Genomic DNA, 21,384 nt, shown 5'->3' with positions numbered 1-21,384 from the left:
CCCGCATTGGACAACCATCTCCTATCAGCTCGGCTAGGAATCTACTTTGTCTACGCTCACTGCACCTTCAGCCCTACGTCTACGGCTGTTTGCAGGTTACATCTCTTCTCCCTTAATCTTGCAGTTTATTTACTTCTTTCAGTGCCGGTCTCTAAGTTGCTCATCGCCTTCGAGTGAGTTTAAACGTGAATTTTAGGAATCGCCACCATATTTCTGTGAGAAACTTTATTGACGGTGTCAGATTTGATCGATTATGTTATCGGTGCGGATGCTCTTGGACGACATCATTCCCCACTTGTCGTTTCTTCCGATCTGCCCACACGGGCCATTGGGAGCTTGCCCATGACTAAACCCGTCACGTGTCGTCCTATTGAGCTGCATCTTGCATCATCCGATGAGTGACATTGATGTAATACGATGTCGGTCGGGATAGATCGGCTCGTATTACGTCACATGAATTATGATGCGAGGACGTGAGATGTAATTCAATGCACAGAAAATAGCAGATCAGCAGTAGAGGGAATCGGCGGATAACGGTGTCGGTCGTGCCGGTCAACGAGAGAAGAATGATCCCTAGATCAAACTCCTAATGACCCGCAAAATCATCTAGACGTCTAGACAATGAGGGGCGTATGACGGCCCTGGAGTGTTCGGCGTCTAGGCCAAAGAATATCCGTCAACCTCAAGAATTCCTACACTCGACGATGGTGGCTATCCTATCCGTGAATTGTAATGAAAATAATGGCAGAGGACGCGATAGCAGAAGACGAGACTGGAAAAGATAATAATGCTGGTAAACGGAGGGGAGACGAGACTAACCTTAAGTCACACTAATCCACGGCGTCAAATCTCGTTCTGGCAGGTGATGTGGTGTAGATGGTAACGTGTCGGTCGACGACTCTGGCGAGATCGCTCGGACGTCGGACCGATGAGCACAGGAGGTGATCAAGTCAACCGACCTTGGGACCACGGCAAAGGAAATGGCAGCAGACGGGCATGCGCGGAGGTGTTTGGTGCGCGCGCACACGGGCTGGCGCGAGGAGCACGACGCGCGCACTGGCGGGCGGACGCACCGCGCGGTGGTCGCAGGCGAGGGCGCGCGGATGCTTGCAGCGGCGGGTGGAGAGGCGCGCGGGAGGGGTACCCTCTCGCGCGGACGCGGGGCGATGAACGGTGGAAGGGTGATCGAGCGGGAGGCGAGGGCGAGGGGCCAAGAATCAAGAGGAAAGAAGTGTGAGAATTGAGGGTTCAAGAATGGTAATGGGGAAGGGTCAAGAATGAGATGGAAGGATCAAGAATGAGATGGGAAGGGTCAAGAACGAGATGGGAAGGATCAAGAACGAGATGGGAGGGTTCAAGAACGTGAAGGGACGGATCAAGAATGAGATGGGTAGGTTCAAGAACGTGATGGGAAGGATCAAGAATGAGATGGGGAGGGTTCAAGAACGTGGAGGGGCGGATCAAGAACGAGATGGGGGGGTTCAAGAACGTGAAGGGACGGATCAAGAACGAGATGGGTAGGTTCAAGAACGTGATGGGAAGGATCAAGAACGAGATGGGGAGGGTTCAAGAACGTGGAGGGGCGGATCAAGAACGAGATGGGGGGGGGGGGGGGTCAAGAACGTGAAGGGGCGGATCAAGAAGTTCAATAAAATGGGTGGGGCGTGGTAGAATCAAGAAACGGGGCGAGGGGAAGGAATCAAGAAAACGTGGGGGAGGGGAAAGAGGGGAAATTCAAGAAATGTAGGAGGGTGTTCAAGAACGGTGGTGGGGTGGATCAAGAACGAAGAGAAGGGGGGGTATGGATCAGGAATGGTAGAAGGGTGGAAAAAAAAGGTACCAAGAAATGGCTTTCTTGAACTGTAACAACCAAGAACCCTCCAAGAAAGAGGAGTTCTTGACGGATCTGGGGTGTGCTCCCTCAGCGGAGCAGATTTCCCCGGTTGATTGCGTGTCGGTGATGCTTCTTGAATCTCCCAAGACCCCCGGAGTAATCTCGACGAAGGCCTCTTTCGATTCTTGATGGCGGCGGCTTCTTGAAACTCTTTCCTTGCACCGGAGTGATCTCGACGGGAGAGACGTGGGCTCTACCCACGGAGTGATCTCGACGTGGGGTGGGGCTAGCCAAACCCCCTACACTACTCTCTACGATAGGGGGGGAGAGGAATTGTGAATAAACTTTTCAACAATGACTCCAAGGTGTTCCTTGGGCATGCCATCCCCTTATATAGTGAGGATGGGTGCCAAGTGAATGTGGGAGAGGACGAACTGTCGCGAGACGTGGTTCTGCCTCTCCTTACAAATTCAAAATACAAACATAAAAAGTAAAAACGATGAGGACGGGGCCCAACAACATTGGCCCAGTCCACGAATCTGAAAATACAAACACACATGAAAATGAGCGTAAGTAAAAAGATAAAAGTTCTTACGCGGGTACTTAAACCCCGGGTGGCGAGCATCGATGCGAGCTGCTTGGCGTGGCTGACGACGTCCCGTCGCGTCATCCTCGAGATGGTTCTTCGTCATCGTGGCGTCATCCTCGAGATGGTCCTCCATCAGACATACTTCTCATTAAATTTTCTTGAATATACGCATCTCTGCATTGCATTTCATCGTATTCTCCATTCGACCTTCTTTATTGGAACACAAACCATCCGAAGTTGGTCGTCGTGTTACATCACCACCACACTACCTTTTCTGAATCCACCCCCCCAACACCCCCCCCCCCGCCCATCCTTCACTCCCATCTCCTGATGTTAACAATTCCCTTCCTTCACCTTCCCCACCGTGTTCCTCTCTCCATCGCGCCTAGTCTTCCTCCATCATATGTACCCCTCGGCACCCACCACCCAACCAACAAACACCCTCCTCAAACCACTTGATCTCCCACGACTCCCACCATTCCCACCACCCACCCTCACACTTACCCAACTTATTGATCCACTTCCCAACCCCCCCAACATATCCACCATGCCCCTTCCCCAACCACCCAACCCATTCACTTCCCTACCTGCTCCCCACCCATGCCATGTACCATTTGCTACTGACGAAAGCTTTACTAACTATTAAGCCTCTCTCCCTAGTGATGATACATGTGGGGACACTAGTGGACTTGCTTCCACGGGCAAGGAGGAGGATGCTGCCTCTATATCAGAGGACTCGGATGCAGATACTGCACCACCTCCTGGTCATACTTCAGATATGCCTCACACTCGTCACATATATAACACCCGATGAAGGGTGCGCCATGCGAGCTGATAGTTTTATGATTCCAATTTTCATTTGGAATTGTCGAGGGATAGGGAACCCTGTCACCCAGTCTCATCTTCTATCACTCATCAATAAGCACATGGCTTATTAAGCTGACGACTACCTTGGATAGCACACACTGCACTATTAGCAAACTCTTGAATGGATCCTACCTAGTACCACTCCTCAAATAAGTTTTGGCTCTTTTGGACATGAGAATATTCATTGGAGCTCTTTGACAAAGGGACCCAGTATGTCACCTTTGTCGTCCAGGTCTCCCCAATGCCTTACACACTAGACGTGGTCGTTCAGTTCTTTTATGTGAATTTGTGCAAATTTTTTTTTATGTTTGGTTTTCTCAACATAATAAAAATCAATTCAAACAGAACATTGCACAGAACCATGTGCAGTTCTTTTGTTCGCATTGTGCAAATTTTGTTCTTATTTTGTTTGAATGTGCAAATTTGTTCATTTTTTATATAAAAAAGAATAGAAAAAATAACCAGACCTTGTGTAGTTCTTTTGATGGCGAGGACGCAAACACTTCAGCATCAAACGCGTCACCATGGTTAACCGGAGTCAACACGCCCGCTATGGACCACGGTCAACCGGAGTCAACCAAAGTCAACACGCCGCAACCATCGACAAGCACGTATCCACCCACGCACGTCCCTACGCGCGTCATGACACAACGCCAGAGGCAGATCCACAATTGCCCTTTGGCGTGACACGGTGCACGTCTTTATTTTCTCGTCTTTATTTTCTCATCATTTTCTCTTTCCTCCAAGGCCTATATATAGGCCATTGTTTTCAAGAAACATTAGGCAGTCATTAATTCAAGAATTGAGTTTTGTTAACTCTTCTTGGAGGACTGCCCAGCCTCCCCTATCCTTCTTAACCCTAGCCGTCGTCGTCGTCGCCGCCGCCGCCGCCAAAGCCACCTCGCGACGTCGACCTCCCACCTCCCCTCCATTCTCTCTCTCTCTCTCTCTCTCTCTCTCTCTCTCTCTCTCTCTCTCTCTCTCTCTCTCTCTCTTCGTTCGCCCAGCCTTGGCCGCCCAAGCAGCCCCGCCAGGGCCGCTCAGGCAGCCCCGACCAGGCCGCCCTAGGCAGCCCCGCCAAGGCCGCCCAGACAACCCCGCGGAGGCCGCCCAGGCAGCCCCGCCAAGGCCGCCAAGGCAGCCCCGACCAGGCCGCCCAGGCAGCCCCGACCAAGCCGCCTAGGCCGCCCCGCTAGAGCTGCCCCGGCAGCCCCGCCAGAGCCACCCAAGGCAACCCCGCCAAGGCCGCCCAAGCTGCCCTCCAAGGTCACCCTAGGCAGCCCCGCCAAGGCCGCCCAAGGCAGCCCCTCCAGGGCACCAGGCAGCCCCGCCAGGGCCGCCCTAGACAGCCCCGCCAAGGCCGCCCAAGGCAGCCCTGCCAAGGCCACCACGTAGCCCCGCTAGGGCCACCCAGGCAGCCCCGCCAAGGCCACCCAGGCAGCCCTCGCCAGATCCCCCCAAGAGCGCCCAAGCCGCCCAAACTGGGCCGCACGAGACCGCGTTCAGGCTGCCCCTGTCCGAACACTGTTGGCGCTTCAAGCAGCGCGCGCCGGCGCTCCCCACGCTTCGCGTTCTCAGCGCCCGCGAGCGCTGCTCTGCGCGCTCTGTGCGCTGCGTGCACCCTTCGCGCGCTTCGCGCGTGCGGGTGTTCGCCCACGCTTGACTCTGCGCCCACTGCACTCAACCAGGGCCGTTCAATGCCCGGAACGTCCAGCCTCGTCCTCATCCACTGGGCCGCTCAACGCCCGGATTCGTCCAGTCGCATCACGATCAGAATTTCCCGCTCCCTCTTCACGCACTAGGGTGCAGAGGTACGCCTGAACCCTCTGGTGTCAAAGTGTTCTCCGTCCAGTGTTTTCTCGGGAAGTTTCCACCGCCGTCGAAATCTGAATTGGTTTTGAGTTTATTCTTCTTCTACCTCCCTCTCGAGTGTTTCCTCGCGATGCGAATCTGACGTTTTGATTTCGGTGCTTAGGCATCGTCGCGGTGGGGGAAAACAGTACTCCCGCCCTTGAAAAGGGTCGAAGCTACACCACCATATTTTTCATCAGTTTTAAACTCTGGATCCGACCGTGTGGATTTATGTGGATTGTTTTATCCCTCCTTATAAACCCAATTCCCTTTGTCCTTTCCCCTTTTTCATCCCTCACACATCTATCCTACCCTTACCCATATACCCAGTCGTTCCGCCCTTCCTCGTCTACCCCGTAGTCGTCCTACGTCATCTTTCGTGCAAATTTTTTGTTCGTTTCAAATGAACAAGACATAACAACCATGTTTACTACACACTCACAGTAGTCTATGCACAGTGTAGATACCTCAAGCGAGAGGCCTTATGGGGGGAACTTGTCCAGCATAACCAAACCCACCCGCGGTTTGTTGATCCTCCTTGGTATATATCAGGGGCGAGGGCGGCCGCCCCTGATATATACCATACGAGCAGTCAGTGGACTCCATACGAGCAGTCAGTGAATGCGAGGGAGGCCGCCCCCCAAGCTCATATCCATGCAAGCGCTCAATGACTTTATTCACCGAGCTTCACTCTTGGAGGCCCCCCACCATAGGCGAGCGATGGACATGGTGCAGGCAAATGCACGTATGTATGAATGCCTAGACTGCTGCTTCACAAATAGCACTGCACTAATGTAGTGCAATATTACTATCAATGTACTACCACAATATTATTTGATCATTCACCTATTTTCCTTCTCTTGGATTCGGGTACTTATGCCCGCCAACTGCCCTTACGATTCCATGCTATGTGGCTGGAACATGAAGCCTTTCATAGCTCTATGCGTAGCCACTGCATGGCACGATCTCTAAATTGTTGATGGTGAAATTCAGTTAAAGACTGAGAAACCTCAAGTTCCACCTGCGATAGTGGAATAAACATGTTTTTGGGAACATGAACGCACCGGTTGAAGTGCTTATGGCAAAGCTCGCAGCTATCGAGCGACAACTACAGGATGCTTGGACGGACAAAGTGGAAGAGCGCCAGCTTCGACTTAGGGAGCAGCTTGAGGTTGCCATGCAACAACAGGAGATTTTCCATCTCTAGAAATTTTGTATCTAATGGTTGCGAGAGGGTGACAGAAACACATTTATTTCACACCTCGATCTGACACAAAATTTGTCCTAATTATGCAACCCTATTATAGGGTTGCATAATCAGGATCTTGCCCAACTAGAATCCGCTGGTGTCACATACTATAGTTCACTCCATGATTCACAGCAGATAGTTGAGAGCAAGGATCTACTCGATTCCATCCCCACTTGGTGACCAACCAAGAAAATGTTATTCTTACGGCCCATCCTACACGAGCAGAGATCAAGGAGGTGGTCTTTTCCTTTTGTCAGAACAAGGCCAAGGGACTAGGTGGATTTCTTGTGAAGTTTTATATAGCCTATAGCAATATCTTAGGCACAGACTTGGTTCTTGCTATCAAGGAGATCTTTACACGTAAAGTCTTACCTAGATGTTGAAAATCTACTTTCTTGGCTCTTATCCCAAAAGTGGACAGTCCACCTTCATTTAGAGACTTTCTGCCCATTATTCTTTGTAATGTATGCTATAACGTTGCATCTAAGATCATTACAAATTGAGTAGGGACCTTCCTTGCTAGAATTATCTTGCCTGAATAGTGCCATTTTGTCAAGGGTCAACAAATCCAGGTGACGAAGACAAATTGTGTAGTAAATTTAATTTGTCGTTGTATTTTTAATTTGTCTACAATCAAATAAATTTAATTAAGTATAGAAACCTACTCAACTGTGTAGTTGATGTAAAACGATGTTACTGGGAATGACGGCTCGTATAACAGCATAGTAAAATAGAACACAATGAGCCTAAAATGATAAGGATGTGAGCGTAAAAATAACTCTTTGATGAAGAAATAAGGCAACGAATGAACCAAGAGAAATGATCCACTAATGTTCCAAAAAGAAAGGAGTCATGAGCAAGCTCTCAATGACCCGTTAAACCAACGAAATACCTAAGACGCAAGGAGCTCGATAGCCCAAAGGTGTCCACAGCTTTCGTCATCAGATGACTAGCCTTCTACCACAATAATATCCTAACTCTCGACACAAGCGCCTATACTATATAATTCATATTTTAAATGCGGCAGAAGAACAGATAGGGGATGACGGCAATGAAGAATGTAATAATACTGATAAGGAAGGGGAAGACGAATGGAACCTGGTGTAGATGATGGGACGGCGTTCCATTCACAATGATTGACCACGGTCACGAGCAGCAAAGAGCTTCGAGGAGCCTGACGACTTGTGGGGTGTTCTGAAATGCATGTGTGGTATACGCAGAGTGCCGGGGAAGGGGCGCACGATGGCAGCATGGATGATATAGTATGCACCTGAACAAGACATGCATGGAGAACAAGGGCCCTGTGTGATGCAGGGGCATGCGCGAGGGTGGGGCCATGCAAGAGGCGCGTAGAGAAAAAGGGGGTGCACACAATGTCGGGACGCGCACGGCGTGGGGCCGTGCTAGAGGCGTGTAGAGAACAAGGGGGCGCGGGCACGCTGGCACACAGCACACGTAGGGCGCAAGGAGAGTGCGGTACGCGAAGGGTGCAAGGGGTGCGCGGAGGCTTGGCCTACGAAGGCATGAAGGAGAGCAGGCGCTCGGCTTGATGAAGGAATGGAGCGCCATCGAGGGTAAGCACAAGAGCACAATCGCAGCGTAGGGGCGCACCAGCAGACAAAAAAGGCAAAGGCAACGATCTTGGCGGCAAAGGCAGGGCCACGGTCAGGTGACAGTGACGTCAAAGGCAGCCTAGGCTATAGCAACAATGATGGTGGCGCCATATCTCTAGAATAAGGCCCGAAACAGGCGATTCTTGGTGATCTTGAAAGATAACTGTTCAAGAAACCAGCTTCTTGGTGGATTTCAAGAACTCAGGACGAGGAGGAGGGGTTTGGACGACGGTGGTTCTTCCATAGAACAGTCTAGCCATGGTGAAGCTGGCACGGTGGCGAAGAACCCACAATTTTGATCTACAAGGATTACTCTAACGAAGCGGGAAAATGAAAGAAACTCAGAAGATCAAAGTTTCAATTTTCAAATGACAACCTGTCTTCCCTTGGTCATGCCTTCCCTTTATATAGGGAGGGAGGCTGCCATGTGGCCGACAACAAGGGGAGAAACCATCTTGAGACGATGTCTTCCTTGACGAACATTACAAAGGCAAAAAGAAAATAACGGATGAGACCCAAAACATAATGGCCCAATCAGATCGTTCAACGAAATTAAATACAGAGAGATATCATGTAACACTTACGAATAAACTTAAGCCGAATATCTGAAATTGGGATTACGAGCGTCAGCACGAGCAGCTTGGTGTGGTTGAACTCGTTCCTTGTTGGTGTCATCGCGATGGTCCCCCATAAGTAGTGGGTATAAGATTTTCCGCACATGGAGGGGACTTTAGATATATATTCAATAATGGAATTGTTATTTATTAAGATACAGTAATAATACTAAAGATAATAAGGATAAGAAGAGATAAGATATTACATTTGAAGATGGTATTAAAATAGTTAGTGAAGGAGTATAAAGTAATTAATAAGAGTAATTAGTAATAAGTGGGAAGAATAATAGAAGTAGAAATTTAATATATCGGGAAAGATTATTTAATTACGATTGTAAGCAAGAGCAGTAGTTAATATAATATATATATATATATATATATATATATATATATATATATATTAAGAAGACAGACAGGGAAAGATTCAAAGACTATCTAATATTGGTAGACTTAGTAGTTAGATATGTATAGAAATATTAGAAGAGGATCGATAGAATAGTACTAGTAAGTAAGAAGTATATGTATTAGTATAGGTTTGTTTATAGTAGTATAATATGATTTATACAAGTATAATATTTATTCTATATTTCGTATATCTATGCTAGTAGTTTTTATATTTTTATATTTTTATAGGTAATTTTAGGGTGTAGAATGGGTTATTTAGTCCAAATAGGAGATAATATAGTAATTATATAGTTATATAATGTTTATAAGATTTTTATATGCTATATATATATATTTATTTATAATCAATTTTTATTATGATTGGTCGATTTAGTCGAACACCAGAGAGGTGTTCAACCAAATGCCCTATAGGGGGTCAAATAAGAGATATATGTATGTAGTATTTAATCTTTGTATGCTTTTGACATATACTATAGAGAGTTTTAATGGTAGAAAATCGTGATATAGAGGTATTTCTGTCGAACGACTGTGAGATGTTCGACAGAATGCTCAACAGAAGGTAGAATAGGGGGATGTAATTCTATTTTTAAATTTTATAAAGTTTAGATAGTAGAACTTTGGTACATCATGCAAATAATCATCGAACACATGATGTGTTCAATGAAATGTCACACAGAGTTTGCGGCGAGAATTTTTATTGAAAACTCGAATCTAACAAGATTTAACTAAACCTAATACATCCAGAGTGAGAATTCAATCGTAGGGCTACATAAATGTACCTGAATCACCCTGATTCAAAAAGAATGGGTGGTGGCGCCGATCGCCACCGCCGAGCTTTGGTTTAGGGTTCCCCTTTCTCTTCTCATCCGCCCGGGAGGGAATCCAAGTGCGTTTTGACTGCTCCTAGTAGGAGGTTGTCACAATCATCCTGCTGCTCTCGCCACCGCCGGATGGGTCTCCCACCTCTCTCATATATCAACTGGAGATATCAAAATTAGGGGCTCTCGACCCCTTTAACGGCTTGGGAGGGATCCCTTAGGCCATCCGATACAGGGGGATGGCCCTAGGGATCCTCCCGGGCCGTTGGATCACTGCTGGTTCCCCCCTCGCTGGCCAAAACAAACTTCGACGGGCAACATTGACAGCTGGGGGTGAAGATGGACGGGATTGCCCCCCGACCGTCCAATCCCCATTTGAATGGGTTCAACGGCTGTGATTAAATCACAGCCGTGGACCCCCTTACGGTGCATCCATGTCCTCCCCCATCAACGCCCCTTCAACGTCCATGTAGGCAGCTCACGTCACCTCTACCTTCTCTGATTCATCCATTGATGGGTCCCTCAGCCGCGTCAGCCGTCGCGGACCAATTAGAGGTCTGAAAAACAAATAACTAATATTAAATAGTGCGAGATACATCTCACCGTCCGATCTTCTTTAATAAGATCAGATGGTGGAGATCATATCCCATTACTTAAAATAGGCCCGAAAAGACACGGGCTTGGGGCCGGGCTGGCTCGAATCCCGGTCTTACTTTCTTTTTATTTTCTTTACATTGCGGCCTGTTGGGCCGCGATCATATTTGAGCTCTGTGACCTGGCCTGCAATGGTTCTAAATTAGTATGAGATCTAAATCCCATATCTAAGAGATCAGCACTATATAAATTTGGCATTTCTAGTCAATTGAAATCAAATGACTTACCTCCCTTGCGGGCGACTTGACTATGTGGGCCTGTTCTCCATGTGGGCCGGCTGTGCCCGCCTGTCGGGCACTGATCTTCGCTGACTATGGGCTGGCTTGAGCCTAGAGCTTGCTGGCCTGCGGCTGGCTTGGGTTCATGCATTTGGTTGGCCACTCCTTAGCCGGCCCAATAAACCCTTTTTTATTTCTTTATATATATAAATAAAGGTTCATGCATTTGGTTGGCCACTCAGCCGGGCCAATAAACCCTTTTTTATTTCTTTATATACATATATATTTATTCCTTTTTCATTTATTCTCTTTTTCTTTATTCTCTTAATTTCTTTAACTTTGTTTTCTTCCCTACAATAGAATAGATACATACTAAATAGAGCATTAGAAAATTATAAAGTTCTTTAATATATATATATATACTATCAAATATTTAAAGTTGTAAAACATGCATAAAAATAACATTAAAATGTGTTATTTTATAGCTTTATTTATTTAATATATATGATAAAAAATTTTATAAAATTGGATAAAATACACATGAAATCACCCAAAAATGACCTTGAAATATGTATAATTACATGACACATTTTGGGTTTATCAACAGGACAGTATCATGCTCATTCACGAGTTAGCCCAGTCACTAGACACATATTCAGGGCTCGAATGTCATCATCAAATTGGATATGGAGAAGGCTTTTGATTGAGTTGAGTGGAATTTCCATACCAAAGTACTACGTCGCTTTGGGTGCACCGATGCATTCATCGTTCTTGTGTATGAATCATTAGAGAGAATAATTTCTTTCTCTTAGTGGATGTAAACTCCACATGCATCTTTACTACCACTTGAGGACTACGGCAAGGTGATCATATCTCACACACCCTTTTCATATTGATGGAGGGGTTCTATAGTCAATCACTCACACGAACGATCTCCCACGGCCTTATCCAAACTTATTTTACAAAAAGGGGGTGCCCGATCCTCTCACATTCTCTATTTGCAGATGATGCCATCCTTTTCCTTGATGGATCTAAAAAATCCATTAAGGAACTTGATGGGTGACCATCTCTCCAATGACGCCAAAGAACGCCAGCAACCACTTCGAACAGCTCGTGCTGATGCCCATGACCTGACTTTCAAGTATATGGTCTAATGACGGGTAGTGACCATTTTATTTCATTATATTTTCATGTCTTTTATTTTCAATTCGAATTGTGGATGGGCCTTCATGTTTGAGCCCTATCCATTACGTGTGTTTTTCTTAACGTTTGTTAAGTGAAGACTGCTCGTCACGAGATGGTTTCTTCTTGTTTGGCCCAATTTGGAATACCCCCGACAATGTATAAAGGGAGGCATGCTCAAAAGCCTTGGATTTGATTGAAATTTGAAAATATTTTCACAATTGGATCACAGTCTCCTACTTGGACTTTATCATTTCTAGTCTAGCGTAGATCATGGGAAAAGCCCGCTAGGACATCCTACCCACGTCGTGAATCCCGTGGATGAACCATCGTTGTTGCGCCCTGTAGTTGTTCTTGAAGGTCTGCATCAAGAAGGTTAGCTTCTTGAATTAGATCTTGGTTAAGAAGAGCCAATAACCCATTTTTTGGATCATTCTTGGAGCTGCCATTTGCCATCATTGCCGCCGCCGCATCGACGCTGACACCATCACAACGTTAGTAAGATCAGCATCCTGCCCGCCCTTGCTTGCCGCTCCTGCACATTTCTTCCTCGTTTAACCTCGTAACCATGCCGTGATGTGTTTGTTTGTATCCCTGTGTACGCACCACCGGTCAGGGTCCCTTGTGCACGTCATCTGTTTGCGCTCTCGCGCGCATGGCAGGTCACACCCGCGTGCGCGCGCTGATTGCCAATGCCGCGCACACTCACTGCCAGTCTGCCCACGCGCGTAGCACCGATTGTATACGCGCGCGTAGCACCAGTTGTATAAGCGCGCGTAGCGCCGGTTGTATACGCGCAAGTAGCGCCGGTTGTATATGTGCGCGTAGCGCCGGTTGTATACGCGTGCCATCGCCTACACCAGCGCAACCCAGGCAGTTGGTTGCACCTAGTGCCCTGCCAGGCCACATCTCATAGTTGTATAAACCTCGTCGAACCCCGCACTGTCTCATTCATGAGGATCAGATCCATCTTCAATCTGTCGCAATCCTGCAAGGAGGTTACTCTTTATGCCCGCCATGGACGACGGGCTTAGCCCATACAGTTTCTATAGTTCCCCTTCGTTTGAAGTTAAAGTTACTTCTTTAAGTGCAGTTGATGTGTGTTCCCATTGCCTTCAAATTCATTGCTTTGTGATAGGATTAGCCACCCAAAATTGAGCGAGAATTAGGTTAATTCCTTGTGATATGGCTAGACCTTATCGGTAGAGGTTTGGATGCCACTGGGTATTACCAGCAACTCTCATTACTTAATCTTCTAGTTGGTCCAAAGGGACATTTAGGAGTCTGATTTTGATTAATCAAACTCCGCCATTTTAATTTGTCGTCTGACTATGTAAGTGCTAGTGAGTATTAATTCATTGATTTTATGAGAACATTTAATTGTCATCCTTCAATCTTTGACCAAAATCATCACTTTCCTTCTGTTGTTTCTGATTACACCCTAAATTTGGTCTTTATTTCATATTATTAGCACAATTTTATGCACTTAAAGAGTTAAAAATGGGTTGTTATCATATATTTATATATAATTAATGTTTCCAAGTGATTCCTGATTTTTCCCATTTTCTGTTAATTTTATGAATTTTATGGGATTTATGTGAGCTTGAAATAATTATTTTTAAATGAAAATGGCAGGTTTAAAATTTAATTTGAAGGTTAAATATTATGGGGATGAATTACTGAATTTTCTAGAATTTTTTAGGATTTTCTAGGATTTTTTTAGGATTTTATGGATCTTTTGGGATTTATTTAAGTGAGAAATGAATTTTTAAAGAGGAAAAGGATATATTTATAAATAAAAAATGAGTTTTAAAGCAATTTTTCCTCTTCTGGGGGCTTTTCGTAATTACAGGTTGCAATTATATCCCTAAAAACAGCTCTCGGTAGTGGCATAGACACATTATATAAAAGTGGCAGGGATTTATTAGAAAATGTGCTTGGTATTTTTGTGATTTCGGAAAAATTCAGAGGAGAGAGGACGCGAAAGGGGCATATCCATATTTATTTTTGGGCAGCGTCAGGCGGCCATTTTCCATTTTTAAGAAGGGCCTTATAGCAAAACCAGCGGAGAGACTTTCGGCGATCGACATGGCCTCATCTCGACCGTCAGATGTGAATCCGACAATGCTTGATGAGGGAGGCCACTAGGAGGTAAGTTCACCACCCTCGTGGCGCATACAACGCGCACGCACGGGGGGTGACGTGGCGTGTTTTGAATCGTTCGTGCGCTGAAGAACGCATGTTTAGATGTGTAGCATATGTTCCGTTTGCATTTTTTAATCTTTCGTTTGGATTTTTTGCTATGGGGGTAGGTGGCGTCTACAGATTCAACCCCAAAAAAAGCAGTTAAAATGCGTCAGCCAATCCCAAGTCGACACATCATTGCGTGTAGAGTAAATAAATTAATAAATAAATGAATTTAAATCCAATGTCGAATAAGCTGGATGCATCCACTAGGGGATACAAAATGAAGTTTCCATACATCTAGTTTCCCCTAGTGGGATGTCCTCATGAGTATCCCAATACACACCCTAGAGGTCTACTCTCTACCGCTTACAGTCCTCTGCTCTATGGAGCGATTGTGCGTATGTTTCTTATGGTTTGGTCACCTTGAGGGAGAGAGTCGCCACCATTGGGTTTCATGGGAGAAAGCTTGTTGGTTGATAGACGAGGGGGTCTAGGGATCAGACTCCCTCAGGACGTCCGAAACATTTAAGAAGAAGCTTGTGTGGCGTATGCATACCACATACTCGCCATTGGGAGTTTCATCTCAGCAAAGTACGAAGAATGGGCCCGTCGAGAGTCAGACATTTGAGGTCATAATAGATGGTGGACTTGGCAGCGACACTGGCTAGAGATAGCCAATGTCACCCGTTGGCATATCGGCCAAGGCGTGATTAGCGTGCGGTATGATACCTGGCTTACTAATGAGCCTTTAGCCCGCCACTCCCACTTTACCCCTCATCGACTACGATTGACCATGGTGTAGCTGCTGATGGGCAACATGTGCCACCTTTGGGAGAAGCATGGCTTCCCACTAGATATTTTACCACAAGCTTTGAGTATTACCATAGGGACCTATCATGACTGCCCTACTTGGTTGCCCTCCCTAAATGGGTCCTTCTCTTGCAGTCCTCTTGGGAGCATTTTTGAGAGAGATCCCCCCAGCCATGGGGTTGCCACATCTGGCATCAGGCGATCCTCACCCGCGTCTCCTTCTTCCTCTAGAGACTTATGCATCGTGGCCTCTTGAGTGATGATCGAGTGACCCATATAGGACACTCTCTCAGTTCGCGTTGTCATTGCTACCCGGTTTCCCCTTAGGCTGAGACTATGGAACACCTTTTCTTCCATAATGAGATTGCCCTAAACTGTTGGTGCTGAATCACAAACCATTGGCACCCACTACTATCTACCCCCCCTGCTTTTACACCATTTGCGTGTTTTGGTAAGATTTTTCTCTCGCTAGCACGCCCTAAGTGGAGCCCATTCCTTCATGTCACCATAGCTTGCTTACTATGGAAGATTTGTAAATGGCAAAATTCTTCTTGTTTTGTAGGGACTCACATGCGAGCAACGGATATCTTGCGTCGTGTTAAGCAATGCAACCTCCTTTACAGTCCGGTAATCCTCGGCCCCATCACCATTTAGCTACATATTGTCAATTGGCATCCATTGCCAATCGGCATCCTCAAGGTGAATGTGGATGGTGCGGCCAAAGGGAACACGGGGCCAGCAAAAGGGGGTAGTTTTCTCCATGACCGTGCATAGAGCATTCAAACTAATATGATAGTCGAGGCTATGTCGATACGTGATAGTTTACTCCTTTGTGAGGAGCAAAATCTTCACAATATCGTCGTAGAATTGGACTCACGGGTGTTAGTTGACATGATTAATGCATGCTTATGATCTCAGTGGCGGATGCACCGCGTATGGCAGGACATCATGCGGTGCTGCCCTCACTTGACTAGTGTTATTCACCAACTGTGCAAGGACAACTAGCGGATGCCCTTGCCAACTACACGGTATGCACACAAACTCCTTCCTCTCTTTTCCTCTCTTGGCAAGAACTCCCTCATGCAGCTCGTGGATGTTATCGCGTTGAGCGACTTGGCTCGTCAGCTCTTTGTACGCGTTGCACACTATTGAAAGAGGGCCTGTAGGACTGCCCTATTGCATGGAGTGCTAGGGCAAGAGAGGCCACACTCTCGCTTGATAGGCCTTCCTGTCGTGCAACACAAGTGACTTTTGCGGACGGTGGGGGGACTGCGCACACTCCAAGCATTACCACACTACAGGCTCTTGCACTGATGCAGGATGACAAGAGGAGACGGGGCGGGATGACAACGGGTGTAGGATATTGGATGACTAAGGAATGGGTAGGATAAAACCAGACCAAAAATCACACGATCGATTCTGAAGAATTAAATCCAATGAAATAGTGATGGTGTAGCCCCTTTCCTCGCCGAGGGCGGGAGTACTGTCTTCAACCACCGCGGTGAAAACAAAGTAACACATTCAATAAATTTGGATGGCGATCACTGGAAGATTCAAAGCCCTATTCAACTAGTCTCCTAAAGATTCAAAATCCAAATCAAATCCGCTGGCGGTGGATAAACACTCGAAGAATACTGGATGAATAACACGGTCACCAAAGAGTGAAGAGAGTACCTCGGCACTAGAGCAGTGCGTCATGGCGATGCGAGAGATTCTTGACGCATCATTGGCACTGGCGATTGACTTGCGCTTTGACAGGATGTCAAGGATCCAGGGGGCCACGACGGGCGCCCATGGGCTGCCAAGGGCGTGGCGGGCACAAGCGATTGGGGCGCGGCAGGCACAGGCGGTCGAGCGCGCGGCTAACGGGTGTAGTCATTCGCGCGGCGGGTGCGAGTGGTTGAGCGAGGGGCGGGCGCAAGCAGCTGAGCGCGCGACGAGCGCGGGCAGCCAGGGCACAGGGCAGCCGCCAAGGGTGCGGGCGGCCAAGGGCGCGGCCTGCGCGGGCGGTGGCCAATGTGGGTGGCGGTCCGCGCGAGCGACTTGCCTCCGCAGACTAGCATCCTATGCGGGCAGCTTGTCTACGTGCGGCGGGCACAGGGAGCCGAGCGCGCGGCAGGCGCGGGCGGGCGCCGGCGGCCAAGCGCGTGGTGGGCGCGGGCAGACAAGCGCGGTGGGCACATGCGGACAAGCGCGGCGGCGAGGGCGACGAGCGCGCGCCGCAGGCAAACAAGCACGCGGCGGGCGCGGGCAGACGAGCGTGCGGTGGGTGCGGGCGGCCGGGGCGCAAGGCAGCCGCCAACGGCGCGGGCTACCAAGGGCGTGGCATGCACAGGCAGTTGCCTGTGTGGGGGCAGTTCGCGCGAGCGGCTTGCCTGCATGGACTAGCGTGCTGCACGGGTGGCCAGCCTGCGTGGGCAGCGATCCACACGTGCGACTTGCTTGTGCGGACGGGCGGCCTGAGCGGGCGACTTGCATGCGCGGACGGTGGTTTGCGCGAAGAGGGGGGGCAGTGGCAACGACGAGCGGAAGCAGTGGCGACCCGAGAGGGGAGGAGGGAGTTAGGGCAATTTGTCCAAGAAGAATAAAACTTCAATTCTTGAAAGTAGATTCACCAAGTGTATCATGCAACATTGGCCTACAAATAGGCCTTGGATGAAAGAGAAAATACGAGAAATAAGATAAAATAGACGATGTGTTATCATGTCACGTCAAAGGGCAGTTCTGGATCTGGCGTTGATGATGTGTCATGATGTGTGATGCATCATGTGTACGTGGGGACGCGACTGATGCCGGTGTGTTGACTTGGTCGTTACCAGGACGGTTCTGCAGTTGATGTTGGCGACGAGTCATGATGCGGGACGTCTCGGATCACTGTGCTGACGCGTCCAAAGATGGTGCATTGATGTCGTCGCCACCAAGCACACTAACAACGACGAGCAACCTTCTCTTGGCTACTTATAGGTACCACTCAGGTATTTTTTCTTTCTGCACCAAGGGCGTGGGCGAGTAGGGTCCATGTGTAATTGAGACATGTACACTCTCTCCATGACTATAAATGTTGTTGCACACTTACATTTAATAAATAACATCTCCCTAGGTGGAGTCTAGGGCACGACCAGATGGGTCTACAGGCACAACCCTAGGGGTTGGTCCCACCCAGCAACAGGTTTTTTCCATTGATAAAAAAAGCATAACCCTCTATCGCACAATCATGAGATCCCTACTAGCCTTCCATGTTAGTGTTTGATTAGGCATCCAATGGAAACACTTCCACATTTCTCCTCTTAAATTGGCATTAGAAGAACATAACCTTATGATGAGTAGATCATCAAAGAATACAACATACTTTTTGACTTACTCCCTCCTACAGTATAACATAGAAGGGGGTAGTTGTTTGTTGAGTGCTGACATATTTAAAATTATCACATTCTAAGAACAACCTATACATTTTCAAATGAGACTTATTCTTTAGGTCTTTCTCTCTCCATCTCCCCCCATCATCTAAACAATCACATCCTAATTACCAACATCAGATGAATGTGAATAAATTATGACATACTAAATTAAATTAAGAGCCCAAAATGAGATGTAAGTCTGGTCTAAAGAGTTAGCAGGAGTACTTCAAAGTTTATTTAAGGAACCGGAAACACTTTCCAAATATCATTGCTTGAGAAAATGAGTCATGCGTGTGAGGGAAAATTCAGAACTTAACTTACCATAAAACTTTTTCACTTTTACGCACACCACATTGAGAAATTTGTTTGCTTCATGCACGAGCATTGTAATGGAACATATGTGGCTATCAAGTCAATCACACATTCCATATCTCATTAAAGGTTCATTTAAATCCATGTGCGATGCTTATAATGTCATCCGTAAATATATGCAACAAAATACATGAATTGTAATGACACCGTAATAAGGATATCACTAGTCTTTATACATGTATTATAAATATTGTTATTCAAAGGATATTTTAGAAGGTAGTCAAAATATCCCCATACAATATCATTGTCTAGTCTTAATCATGCATTGTGTAAGGCCAATCCTGCACTCATTAGTGTGGAGACATTAAGATGGATAATGGGTTCTTTTTAGTAGAAATTTTATAATGCAAAACTATCAATCAGATTGATTCACATCACAATTATGTAAGTGGTCCTTAAACCCTAGAAAATAAATATTTCTTGGTGGATGGACTAATTGTATTTTGATTATGACCTATGAGTTCCTATTCTTGGAATTCCAGAAAACTGTCTTAGCTTGCATGCAACAATAAAATTACCAAGATGATTGAGTGGTCAAGATGGATCATTTGGTCTGAAAATAAGAGGAGGCATCTCAAGGAATACAAAATGATGAACTCCATAGGCAAGGTAGTAAAATATAAGAGAACAATTATCATTTTCTTTATAAACTCATTATTACTAACCATGATGATTGGTTAAGGTTTTATAGTTTCCTATATCCCAGGTTATCCTAAGAGTATCAAGTCAATGATAGATTCTACGTTCAAGATAATTCATGATTGTAAGGTTCTATAAGAAGGGTGATATATTCCTTTGTATCATTTAGAGTAGTGTAGCTTTGTAATCCAAGGATAAGTAAATCAATAGATTGATTTAAAGCAATCTTTTTTCTAAATTCATATATATATTGATATAGATCAATTGCAATGATTCATCGATAAATGTCATTGGGCATGGGGGTTGTTAGTTAGAGTCATGTGTGGACCTTGAGGGTCACATAGAAATGGTATATTAGATGTCATAAGATACACTTAAAGTTAGGAATTTAATGACAAAACCAGTTAAGTATCAATTGAAGAAAATATTGAATGAAATTCACTCAGTGATGGTGAGGACGCCAACATATCATCGACGAACGCGTCACCACGGTCAACCGAAGTCAACCCGCCACGGTCAACTGGAGTAAACACTAAAGCCGACACGCCACAGCCGCCAACTAGTACGTCTCCACCCGCGCACGTCTCTACGAGCGTCATGACACGACGCCAAAGGCAGATCCACAACTACCCTTTGGCATGACACGGCGCCGTCTTTACTTTCTCGTCAATTTCTCTTTCCTCCAAGGCCTATATAAAGGCCATTGTTTTCAAGAAACTCTTAGGCAGTCATAACTTCAAGAATTGAGTTTTGTTTAACTCTTCTTGGAGGACTTCCCATCCTCCCCTATCCCCCTTAACCCTAGCCGTCGCCGCCGCCGCTGCCTCGTGACGTCGGCCTACCATCCTCTCTCCTTCCTCTCTCCATCCGCTTTCTCTCTTACTCTCTCTCTTTCTCTCTCTCCCTCTCTCCCTCTCTCTCGCCCAAGGCCGCCCAGGCAGCCCCACCAGGGCCGCCTAGGCCGCCCAGGCCGCCCCAGCCAAGGTCGCAAAAGGCTGCCCAGGCAGCCCCGCCAGGGCCGCCCAGGGACGCCCCCAGGCCACCCAGGGACGCCCCCAGGCCGCCTAGGGACGCCCCCAGGCCGCCCAGGGACGCCCCCAAGCCGCCCAAGGACGCCCCCAGGCCGCCCAGGGACGCCCCCAGGCCGCCCCCAGGCAGCCCCGCCAAGGCCGCCCAAGGACGTCCCCAGGTCGCCCCCAGGCAGCCCCGCCAAGGCTGTCCAAGGACGCCCCCAGGCCGCCCAAACAGGGCAGCCCTTGGCCGCCCCTGGTAGCCCCTCCAGGGCCGCCCAAGAACGGCCAGGGCTGCCCTCAGGCAGCCCCGCCAAGGCCGCCCAATAGGGCAGGGCCGCCCAAGAACGGCTAGGGCCGCCCTCCACGCACCCTACGCGCACTTCGCGCGCGTGGGTAGTCGCCTACTCCTGACTCTGCGACAACGACATCTACTCGCTACCAGGGCCGTTCAACGCCCGAAACGCCCAGAATCTTCCTCGTCCAGTGGGCCACTCAACGCCCAAATTCTCCCAGCCTCATCACGATCTGAATTCCCCGCAACCTCTTCACGCACTACGGTGCCGAGGTATGCCTGAACTTTTTGGTGTCGAAGTGTTCTCCGTTCAGTGTTTTCTCGAGAAGTTTCCACCGCCGTCAGAATTAGATTTGGTTTAGATTTTCTACTTCTTCTCCCTCTTTCTTGAGTGTTTCCTCGCGACGTGAATTCGGGTATTGATTTCGGTGCTTAGGCATCATTGCGGTGGGGGAAGACAGTACTCCCACCCTCGATAAGGGTCGGAGCTGCACTACCAGATTTCATCGGTTTTAAAGTCCGAATCTGACCATGTGAATTTCTATGGACTGTTTTATCCCTCCCTACAAACCCGTCTATCACCCTTTACCCGTCGTCAACCCATCCGTCTCCTCATTCGCTCTTTTCTTAGTCGTCCATTCCTTAGTCGTCCAATTCGTAGCCATCCTACGTCACTCATGCAAGATTTATTCAATTATGTAACCTTCTTCTCCCTTCTCCGCTTTGCTCTCCTTCACTCTTGATATCATTGGACTAACATAATAAAGAGGATGGATTGA

The sequence above is a fragment of the Wolffia australiana genome, chromosome 6 (genome assembly GCF_029677425.1).
Source record: "Wolffia australiana isolate 7733 chromosome 6, ASM2967742v1".
Classification (NCBI taxonomy): Eukaryota; Viridiplantae; Streptophyta; class Magnoliopsida; order Alismatales; family Araceae; genus Wolffia; species Wolffia australiana.
The sequence above is the reverse complement of the archived record's forward strand: the minus strand, read 5'-3'. Positions refer to the sequence as shown.